Here is an 11,133-nt window from a genome sequence, read left to right as displayed (position 1 = left end):
CATGATTGCTGCTAGGACGTTTTCTCAACTTAAACTGCTGTTGAATTTACTACCATTTATGAGTTTTGAGTTCTGTCAACTTGGATCTTGGAACTTGGATTATGATATCCCAGGTGAAAACAAATCTATTAAAAATATACTTTTTAAAAGTGTACTAAGTACAGTTAGTACTTTTTTCCGTCAAATCCAAGTGTAGTTAAGTGTATTCAATTATGTATTAAGTTCAACTTAAAATCTATTTGACTACACTTCAAGTGTAAATTGTATACTAAAATGGAACAACTTTTTTCAAACTTTAAGTGTTCTTAAGTACATTATACAAAAAGAGATTCATGGGCATTCAGAACACACAGTACAATTTTGTAACATCCCAAGTGTTTTGGAAATGTACTTAAAAGGCATTACAGTATAACTAATAATAGTGTAGTAGTGTATTTTGAATACACTCTTATCATCCTGATTTCTATTCTTTTGGCATGCTTCTGTAATATTTTAAATTAACTTCAAATGTACTTCCTGACTATAATACGTGCCTTTGCAGTTTGCAGTTATGTTGATAAAAGTATAGTCTTATATAGTATAAAGGCATGCAATTTAATTATTATATTAGTGTGATTTAAAATTGTACTATTAGTACTTTCCTACCTATTCTGTTACATGACAAATTACACTTTTATTATGAGAAAAACATTTTATTGACATGAATGAAAATTACAGCTTTCTCTCTAAAAACAAAACATAATATTCATCCATTACAAAAGTAAAACAAAATTCTGAAAGTTATGGATCTCTTGAGCGATTTTTGTTGGGTCAGACCCAGGAGCGCCTGCAGGAATTAACCCCCCCACCCCCCCCCCCCCCCCCCAAAAAAAAAAAATGTTTTCATGCGTGGACAATATTTGTCTGTTTCCCGGTTTTAAGTCCGTGCATTGGTCAGCAAAAAAGTAGCCTACATAGCATAGCAACATTCACATACAATAATACAACAACAACGTCTACAATGACCTATTCATTTGGACAACTTGATACAGCCCTATACAGGCTAAAGTTAGTTTTGCTCTAGATTACCGTGACGTCTGGCTTTTAACAGCTGTCTAATGCAGTCTAACGTTCTGACAAGCAATTGCCTACCTTGTTCTTGCCCATCTGAATAACTCCTCTAGCTTTGCTGCATCCATCCTTTCTGTTTTCGTTGTTTAAACTTGTGATTTCCATGATGAGTATTGAGTTAGTGAATTAGCTCAACATTGTGTGCTAATAACCATATATAGATAGCCGAGTAAAACAAAACAACAAGTAGCCTAGTTGTGTGCCTGCGTGCGTATTCTCTCTCTCCTGATCAAACAAAATGTGTGCGCGTTAATTTTGATCACGTGTTCACTAACTTTATGTAATAGAAAATTGTAAAGGCCAAGGCTATTCGTACCAGGGGTGTAAATAGACACTCCGTAAAAAAAAAACCCTTCTAAGATCCCCCTTCTGTAATAATTAATTATATTAGTATAATTTTATCCAGTAAATTAAAATTCAGAGACTGAAATAACAGAACAGACACTTAACCTCCACCATTATTCAGAGCTATTTAATGACTGCCTAGCCTCAGTGTCAACACCCGTGCTATACTGCTACTGGCAAGACTATAAAAAGAGCTCAAAGAGACACATGGGGATGATATGTCATATATAGAGAGAGAGAGAAACTTATATTTGAAAGTTTTAAGGGCTCACATTTAGGTTGATTAAAGGGCCGTTCGGTATTTATGGAGGTCATGTCTTTTTATTTTTTCGTTGGGGGGGTGGGGGAGGGGATAGGCTCACCCAACATTTCTATTCATGAAAACAGCAACTTTTCAAAGTGGCTTGCCCCCCATCGCTAGCAGATGGGTCTGACCAGGCGCGCCTGCAGGTGTATGTCCGTACGTACTGTGCGTACCATCAGGCTACTCGTCAACGAGAGAAAATTTCCTGTGTTTGTGTATTCACACCAAATTGGCCCACCATACCTTCCCAACTATGGACAGTACCCCATTAGCTGCATGCCATCAGGCTACAATTTACAATTCGGCTGAGCTATTCACACCCTGTGACATAACAAAAAGACGTTGCTCACATGCACAAAAAACATGGTGGACATTCGTTTTTTTTTTTCGTCAGCAGAAATTGAAGAATTCTGAAAGGTTTCGGCACTAATATCTGTTCAGATTAAGTTTTAGATTGAAAAGTTGTGTTTTATTTTCATAATCTTGGTTCAGTGAACACATACAACCTTCAGTTTGTTAGTTTACAGAAATTTCGTGAATATGACGTTCAGGTCTATAAACTATAAGATTACCTGTAAACACTATTTCCTTGTGGAAGAAGATAGTGCAGTGGTCACAGACTAGGATTAGCACGTGGGAGACCGGGGTTCAATTCCCGAAGGATATGTTTTGGCAGAGAGAGTGTGCATGTATACAAACGTCTCTGGAGAGAAGGCGTGCAATTTGAACAAGAAATCGGTTCTCAAACGGAAGTTTTGATTGCAACAATTAGTTAGTTCATGCACCAGGGTGTAAATAGCATACAGTACTATAAACACCATGGTACGAATAGCATCCACTTAACTGTACATTGATGCAAACAGCATACCTTATTCAGAGTGTCTATTACACAGCTGAGCTATTCACACCCTGTTACGTAACAACAAAAAAACATGTGGCTTGTTTTTTTTTTATTATTATTACATTGTGTGATCAATATGCCAGAATAAATGCACATGGGTGCAAATAGCATACACTGATATTTGTACCAGACATGGTATTAATAGAACACATTGCTCTATGTGCACCAGGGTACGAATAGTATACATTGATATTGTAAGGCCTGTCTTTTGCCCAAACCTTTCTAAAGAATGCCTTTTTGCATTCAATTTACATGTGTGGATGCCTGTTTGATCTGTATTGTCTTAGCTGGCCATGGCCAAAGATCCCCAACACCCGCTCATGCATAAAGTGACCATTTGCTCCTTGTTCTGGCCCCTCTACTGAGAGATAACTCAGTCCTGGGCCTACTTGATGTCTTGTGGTGAAATAGGCCAACCTCATTATCATACAGTATTGCTCTGTAAATATGTGTTGTGAATAATACATTCATGTTTGGTCTTGAATTAATACTTGTAATGTGGGCAACAGTCTGAATGTATCTGTGCATAGTTGTAGATTAAGAATTAAACTGTAGCATAAAGTTATGATATCCACCTGGGCCACACCCATCCACCTCAGACAACAAAGGCTCTGATTAGTCAGGGGTGGCCCAAGTGAATGATAAAAGTGGAGGCTCTGGTCCTCCAGGGTTCTTCTGGTCTTCTGTCTTCTCTCCCATCTTGGGGTTCTCTTCTGTCTTCTTTCCCATCTTGGGGCTTTCCCTTCTTCTCTTCCCTCTTCCTCTCCCTCTCTCTCCCCCCCTTCCTCTCTCTGTCTCCCTTTGTCTTTCTCTCCCCCCCTTTCTCTATCTCTGGGTTTCTATTGTTTTATCTGGTGTATCTGTTATCTTTAACTTGTCAAGTTTACCTCTGTGAATTGGTTAAGTTTCCTTTGTTACCATTTGCTACTTTGTTACAGTAGACCATGTGAGTTTACTTCTACATTCAACTGAAGTGATATTGGTTATAGTTACCTTTAAGACTTAATGCCTATTAAATTGTTCATTTGCCTACCAATAGTATATCTTCAATTATCGTAGTGTGCCATGCCATTCTCCTCCATAGCTGATAAACTAGTTACTTGGTAATTGATTGGTGATACAAATTATTAATCAAATGGAGTCAGATTAACGAGTATGTAATAATATCATTGCCATTTAACTCTTCACCCTATTTGTCCACACAAGCTCTTTCAAGTGAGGATATAGCTCGACGTCTCTATGTTTCCGAGGCTATATATATATATAATTTCGGAAGGCTTCTTACAATATTTGTACCAGACAGGGTACTAATAGAACACATTGCTGTGTGCACCGGGGTACGAATAGCATACATTGATATTTGTACCAGACGGGGTACTAATAGGACACATTGCTGTGTGCACCGGGGTACGAATTACACCAGGGTATGAATAGCATACACTGCTAATTGCACCAGGGGTGCAAATAGCTGTAAGGCCAAGGCTATTCATACCAGGGGTGTAAATAGACACTCCGATATTTGCACCCCTGGTACAATTAGCGTTGGCCACACAGCTGGGCTATTCACACCCTGTATAATGCATGACATCAAATGTGTTGTGCATGCATAGAAAACATGGAGGACATTAGTTTTTTCGTCAGCAGAAAGTGAAGAATTCAGAAAGGTTTTGGCACTAATACCTCTTCTGATGAATTTTCTGCTGGAAAAGTTGTATTTTATTTTTATAATCTTTGTTCAGTGAATACATTTAACTGTCAGTTTGTTAGTTAACAGCAATCTCGTTGGTGCAAATAGCATACATTATTTGTACCAGGGTGACAATAGTCTTTGCCCATCAATACTTACACAAGGGTGTGCACACATTGCTATACACCAGGGTGCGAAAATCATCCACTTCTAATTATACACTGGTACAAATAGCATACTTTGATATTTTTACTGGGGTGAAAATAGCCTTTGCCGATACATTATTTCAAGGAAAAAAAAAAACATAATTAAAAATGATATGCAATTATGATTTAACCACGTGCTGACAACATGACAATATTATACTGAAAACCAGACTGATTTTCAAAAGACGATATGAATACGAGTTCAAACATGTAAAATGATCAAATACTTTTGCATTCAACCTATAACTTGACACAAAACCTGTAGGGTATTTTGGGCCCATCTAGTTTCCATGGTTTGTGCATGTATAGATAGATAGATGGATAGATAGATACTTTATTCATCCCAAGGGAAATGTTAATAAGTTAAACATTTTAGCTAGCTGGCTGAGTTTGTGTAATTTCCTAAAGTGGAAAGAGATTTTGTTCAGGTCTTAGCAGATTTCCTTTCACGAAATTCACGACTGTAACAAAACAGTCCTCTGCAACTGCAACTCTCTCTTGCCCTCGAACTAGTCCATCTTCCTGTTTCTTTTGGCACGCTGTAAAAAATAGTGGTGGACGACCTGGCCAAAATCCTGGCGTGCCAGCGAGATCACATTGTCGCGCTACAGGTCGGGAACGTCAAGTATGTAACACTCATTAGTCACCCACCTCCACCCTTGAAGTCCAACTTCCAAAGTACTGTAGTGGAAGAGTTGATTAGACTCTTTTTCATTCTTTTTAACTACCTGAAAGTGCACGACTGCTGAGTCCCAATGGTTGCACCTTGTGGTGGACTTCATGTGTGTGTGTCATACTGGGCTTTGAACTTATTGTGATGCTAGCCACTTCAGTAAGCAAAGTCCGGCGGCGCTTCATTAGAGTACCTGTGGAGGCTCCATTGTCTCCTGAACACCACACATTTGAATCACTAAAATTACCCAGATGCAGACACATGAATATAATTTTTTTTTTTTTCGCTTGACACATAGTCTTCTTTTAACCTAAGCTGTTTGACTTTCAAGTAGCGGCTGTCTGCAGAGTATTGGTAGAAAGCAGCCATCCTTTTGCCTTTCCTCGTGCTCGGCGAGATCTGGTTTATCCTGTAAATCCCATTGTGGAGAGACATGAATATGGAGAGAGTATGCGGGCTGTGCATAATCGGGAGAATATGCCTCTCCTCTGGTGTGCCTATTTCATCATAAAAACACATACATGCCCCCCCCCCACACACACACACACACAACAGCACTGCGTGACTGTGTTCAACTCGATCTTCCTGTCACCGGGAATGTGGCTGCATGTTCCTCAGAGTATTATCTATGGGTTTCAGTTCCCACTGCAGATTTTCATCATATCACAGGTGGTGGATTTCAAGAGTGCTAATATGTACCATGTGCTAAGGCAGAGCCACTGTTTCACACACCAGTAATGGCTAAAAATCAAATAAACATGGAGTAGGTGTGAGTAACTCTAACTATTCAACTCGGTTGCTGTATGCAAACGAGACACTAACATCCTAAAGTCCGCCTTAACAGTCCACTCATTTAAAAGTCAAACACTATGTTTTTTTTATTTTTTTTATGTCAAAGCCACAGAAATCTGTCTACAGTAGGGCAAAGGCTCCCAGAAGGGGAGGGGGGCCAGGAGGGGGGCCAGGCAGAGTGTTGGGGTGTTGATCTCACCCTGCCAACCATTAGCGGGGCCCAACACATCATGGGGCGCTAGCCAGGGCAGCAAAACGCAAGCTGAGAGCAACTCCACCAAGTTGTAAATCCCCCTCATTAGCTATTAGTCGGCTGTATCTGTGCTTTAAAAACGGTCAGAACAATAAAGAGGGCAGAGTCGCCGAGTGAAATGAACATGAGTGGATAATCGCTGTCCATAAGAGGCTTTTCGGAAACACATGTTCATTTCATGATAATCCTTTTGGTCGCTCATTTATTTTCCAAGGGAAAAAAAACACACAGAAGTCTATCTAGTGGTCCACTTGAGCTAGGCAATTGAGTTGAATTATTTGCTACTCAGGCACACTTTTAAGCCATTTGGTTGTAAACACTGGAATAGTCCACAGGCATATTCAGCATCATATTAGTTCAGTTTATAACACAATTTTGATTATCACCACGGTACACTAAGTAGTTCTGTGAAACTTCCTGAATCAATGAAGGCCAAAAACCAAACAAACTTGTTGTCCAAAGAAAAGAGAAACTCATACACACTGTAGCCTCAAGAAATGACATGAAATGGAGGACAGCTGGCGCCCATAGCTAGGGAACAGAAAGACAGCACTGCCCATTGGAATGCAGATTTCCAACCAGTGGGACTCTCCCCCAGCCTACCCCCCATTCTTTCAGTCTCCTCTAGTCTCTTTTACCCTCAACGCGTCTGCCAAAGGCAAGCGTCTTCAATTGTAGCATGAGCTAATGACCTTTTTTTGTGTGTGAGTGTGTGTATCTTGTGCCGCTAAAGCACTTGTTTGCGCTTGTGTGCGGCTCTGCTGACTTTGATAAACAGTCTCTCTCTCTGTCTCTGTCTCTCTTTCTGTCTCTCTCAACCTCCTTGCATGTGGGAGCCATTTCAAGGTTGTAATCATTGGCCTGCTTCTTCTTCTCCCTCTTCTTTTTCCCCCTCGCTGCCCCTATTAAGAGGCATAGCAGCGGGCTGTTGACATGTATTGTGTGGCACTCCAAATGCAGACAGTGATTATGCAGAGATTGCCTGCTCTGAATACAATTCAGGCCTCAAGCCTCTTCCACCATCGCCTATGATTCTCTCTCTCTCCCTCTCTCTCTTCCTATTTATCTTTTAATGTTTCTATCTTTCCCTCCCTCCATCGCACTCTCCACAGTCCAATAGTTCCATCTGCTGTTATACATTAGAGAGCTACCTCATCATTTCACAGAGTTCTTGCCAAATTTTCAGGATGCTCCCCACACGAGAAACACTTCATTACTCTATGAGATGATTAAATGTTTTGGCAGCACTGCTATGACACATTTGTCAGGGTTGCCAACTCTCACGCATGTGGCGTGACACTCACGCTTTCAGCACCAATCTCACGCTCTCACACACACGCAAGAAATGTCACGCCAAATCCATTCTTTTTTTTTTTGCAATCCGTTCATTTTTTGTTGATGACTAGACTAGACCACAGCATTGTTTCTAAATGACAGGATACGAGTTTAAGGCATACATATGTCTCTAGACCAACAGCAGGTAGGTCTAATATCCGCCTACAACGTTCTCAGCGCAGTTTTCTCTGATTGTTGATTCGCTGACTAGGCTATTTTAATCCGGTCCGCGACACCTTCACGGAACACGCTGCTATAGACATGAGGCAGGCCGACACAAAGTGTGGCCTATGGAGTAAAACTTGTGTCACCTTAAACCGAATTTGAATATGAATTTGAATATGAATTTGAGCAATTGTATTGGAAAAACGAATTTGAATAGTATATGTTGAAACTGAATTCATTAGATTGGAACTGAATCCCAGCCAACTTGAAATTGAATATAATATGTTGAAATTGAACTCATTTGCTCTGATACATAAATTATCCTGACTGAAAATTTCGCTCTTGGAATTTTCACATTCAGTTCTCACAATTCAGTTTCAAAACGTGAAATTCAATTTCAGTCTACCGAGACAAAAACAGCTGGTAGCTAAGGAAGAGCAATCGAGTGCAGAGCTATTGTGATCGCGTGACTAGTGACGAGCGCAAAGCAAAGAGCATAGTGTGGGCACCTGGTTTGCACGGTTATTAGATCTGCACGATTCATCTTACCTACCGTTTGTAATTTTAAACAAATAAAACATTTGTTGCAGTATTATTTCAAACGTCTAGCTTGTCAATCCTTGAAATACAGAACTAGCCTAGGCTACCCAGCCATCAAACATCGATGTAGCCTACTTACCTACCGTTTTTGTAATTTTAAACAAATAAAAAATGTTTTGCAGTATTACATCTAAAACTTCTAGCCTGTCAATCCTGTCAACTACCCAGCTAGCAATCAAACATCGATGTACTGTCTTACCTACCGTTTTTGTAATTTTAAACAAATAGGCTAAAACATTTTTTGCAGTATTACATTTCAAACTTCCAGCCTGTCAGTCCTTGAAATACAGAATTACCCAGCTAGCCATCAAACATCAATGTACTGTCTACCAATTGCAGTAGGCTACTAATGCAAACTTCTAGCCTGTCATTCTTTAAAATGTCATGGGCATAACTTTCTCTCATTTTCGTGTTTCCTACTCAACTACTGATCTATTTCTTATCCTGGACTGCCACCTACTGGATAGAAAAGGCAACAACCTAGTATGGGAATACAAATCTACATGTTTGAATGACCACAAAGGACAAATCATTACCCTTTTCTTATGTTTAAAGCCACTCTTGTAATACTATGATGTGTAGGCTACCTTTATTTGCTTCCAATTACATATGGTTATGGTTACGCTTTTGTCCAAAGCAACATATAAATACAAAACAATATAATACTTAAAATTTAACAGGGAACAAATTAAGATGTTGATCAGACTATAATAAAGAGAATAGCAATAATAAACAACCATGTCAATTCAATCAATAGCCTAATGACACAAACAATGAGAAAAAAGGGAAAATAGCAATAATAAACAATAATTTACATTCAGTCAATAATATAATAAAAATAACAATAGCATGATAAGATTATGGAGAATATCAATAATAAACAACAATGTCAAATTAATTAACAGCCTAAATGAAAATAAAACAATACTATATAAACCATAAGTTTTAATGAACTAAGTGCATGTTGAACAGATATGTCTTTAGACCCCTGTTAAAAGACCCAAAACTATCACGGGAACAGAGCACTGGGCAATTCATTCCACCAACATGGAACCAATGAGGAAAAGTCTTGAATTTGACCTATGACTGGTCGACAAAACAGACGCTCTTCAGAAGGCCGCAGTGGGCAGTTGGGGATGTACGTCTTGATCATTGAATTAAAATAACAAGGAGCAGATCCGGTCAGTGTCCTATAGGCCAAAGTGAGAGATTTAAATGTAATTCTACTATAGGGAGCCAATGGAGAGTAACTAGGAGAGGAGTTACATATGTCCTCTTTGGCTGATTAAAGACCAGGCGTGCTGCAGCATTCTGAATCAGCTGTAACAATCTTACTATACAAGCAGGTAAGCCAGCTAATAGTAAATTACAATAGTCCAGCTTGGAGATGACCATGGCCTGAACAAGAAGTTGTGTGGAATCCTGTGTCAGATAAGGTCTGATCTTCCTTATGTTGCAAAGGATAAACCTACATGATTTTGCAATTGCATCATATCTAATATCAGCTGATTACACACATAAACTGTAAAATTTAGATTGCCCATACATTTGGAAATCCATTTGGAAATCCATCACCACCAATGGCAAACAAATAAATTCCAGAGAAAGCAACAGTGGACATGTTTATTAGTGTGTAAAGTGTTTTACAATATGTGTTTCATATATATTCATATAGAGAAATCAAGTTTCGGTGTCCATGTCTGGTCGATGCCAGTCCAAAGGTCCATTGTCCTCAGTCTATCTCACTGTCCACTGTTCACTGAGGCCTGTCAACCTATGAAAATAAAACCAACAAACAATCAGTGTTTAGCTTAAAGGTCTACTGTGAGTCTCTCGTTAATAGTTTATTCATCTCTGCGCAAAGAAGTCTTATAAGCATCAGGCAATCAGGATACAGAGACAAGTCTGTGCACCTAAGAGACAATCAGTTGTTTCTCACACACACATTCATACCTTGCATCGTATACATCATAATATATCATTACACCTTCTCTGCACACACACATGACTTGGTCAATACAATGAGTATTAAGAACCAAGGACATTTCTATCGTCATACAACACATGATTTGCAATCTACACACAAATGACTGAAACAGAAGTATCAAGACAACACACGGTAAAGTATTACTAGTTAGGTTGTTGTAATATACTGTGTCTAATATCTCAATAACTTTTACAAAATCTGAGTCGATGAAGAAGCATAAATCAGCCTGTAGAAATACTGTTAAAATAGGGTCTCTTGAGTCTTGATCATATTATCGAAAAACATACAGTTTGAAACTATTAGAAGCTAGCTACCATTTGCTAACAAAGTTGTCGCAATCCAGTTGCCTAGCAACATCACGGCACGGCAGCATTGCCCAAAAAAATGGCCCCACGTAGCATCAGCTAACAGACAACTATGAAAAAAGCTTAACTAGGGGGACAACACAACGATGAAAAAAGCTTAACTAGGGGGACACAGAGCCTAGTATATCTCTATATACGGCTCTGGGGGGACATATCCAGTTTTTGCTCCATGAATGATACAGTTTAACCAGAGATTGTAACGTGTTCTTACATGCCTAAAAGGCACAATGATATGACAATGACCAATCATATTGTTCTATCAAAGAGTAACGTTATAGTAGCCTAACTGGTTCTGAACTACAAGCTATGGAAAAAACTTTAACTTAGTCGATGAAACTATGCTGGCTAGCCAGCCAGCGCTAGCATATAATGTACATTATATTCACGTACATATAAAGTAACGTTAACAG

The 11,133-nt window shown here is 39.1% G+C and overlaps 1 long non-coding RNA gene across 1 annotated transcript; it reads right to left on the bottom strand.

The window, feature by feature from the left end:
* Positions 1-4,282: 4,282 nt before the first annotated feature.
* Positions 4,283-10,556, bottom strand: LOC121682179. Its single transcript, XR_006022457.1, has 3 exons — positions 10,546-10,556; positions 7,675-7,678; positions 4,283-4,357 (listed from the first exon to the last, which is right to left on the bottom strand). It is a non-coding gene; the product is annotated as an uncharacterized LOC121682179 (long non-coding RNA).
* Between the last annotated feature and the right edge of the window lie 577 nt (positions 10,557-11,133).

Source organism: Alosa sapidissima, chromosome 14, assembly GCF_018492685.1.
Source record: "Alosa sapidissima isolate fAloSap1 chromosome 14, fAloSap1.pri, whole genome shotgun sequence".
NCBI classification, from domain to species: Eukaryota; Metazoa; Chordata; class Actinopteri; order Clupeiformes; family Clupeidae; genus Alosa; species Alosa sapidissima.
The sequence above is the reverse complement of the archived record's forward strand: the minus strand, read 5'-3'. Positions and strand labels throughout refer to the sequence as shown.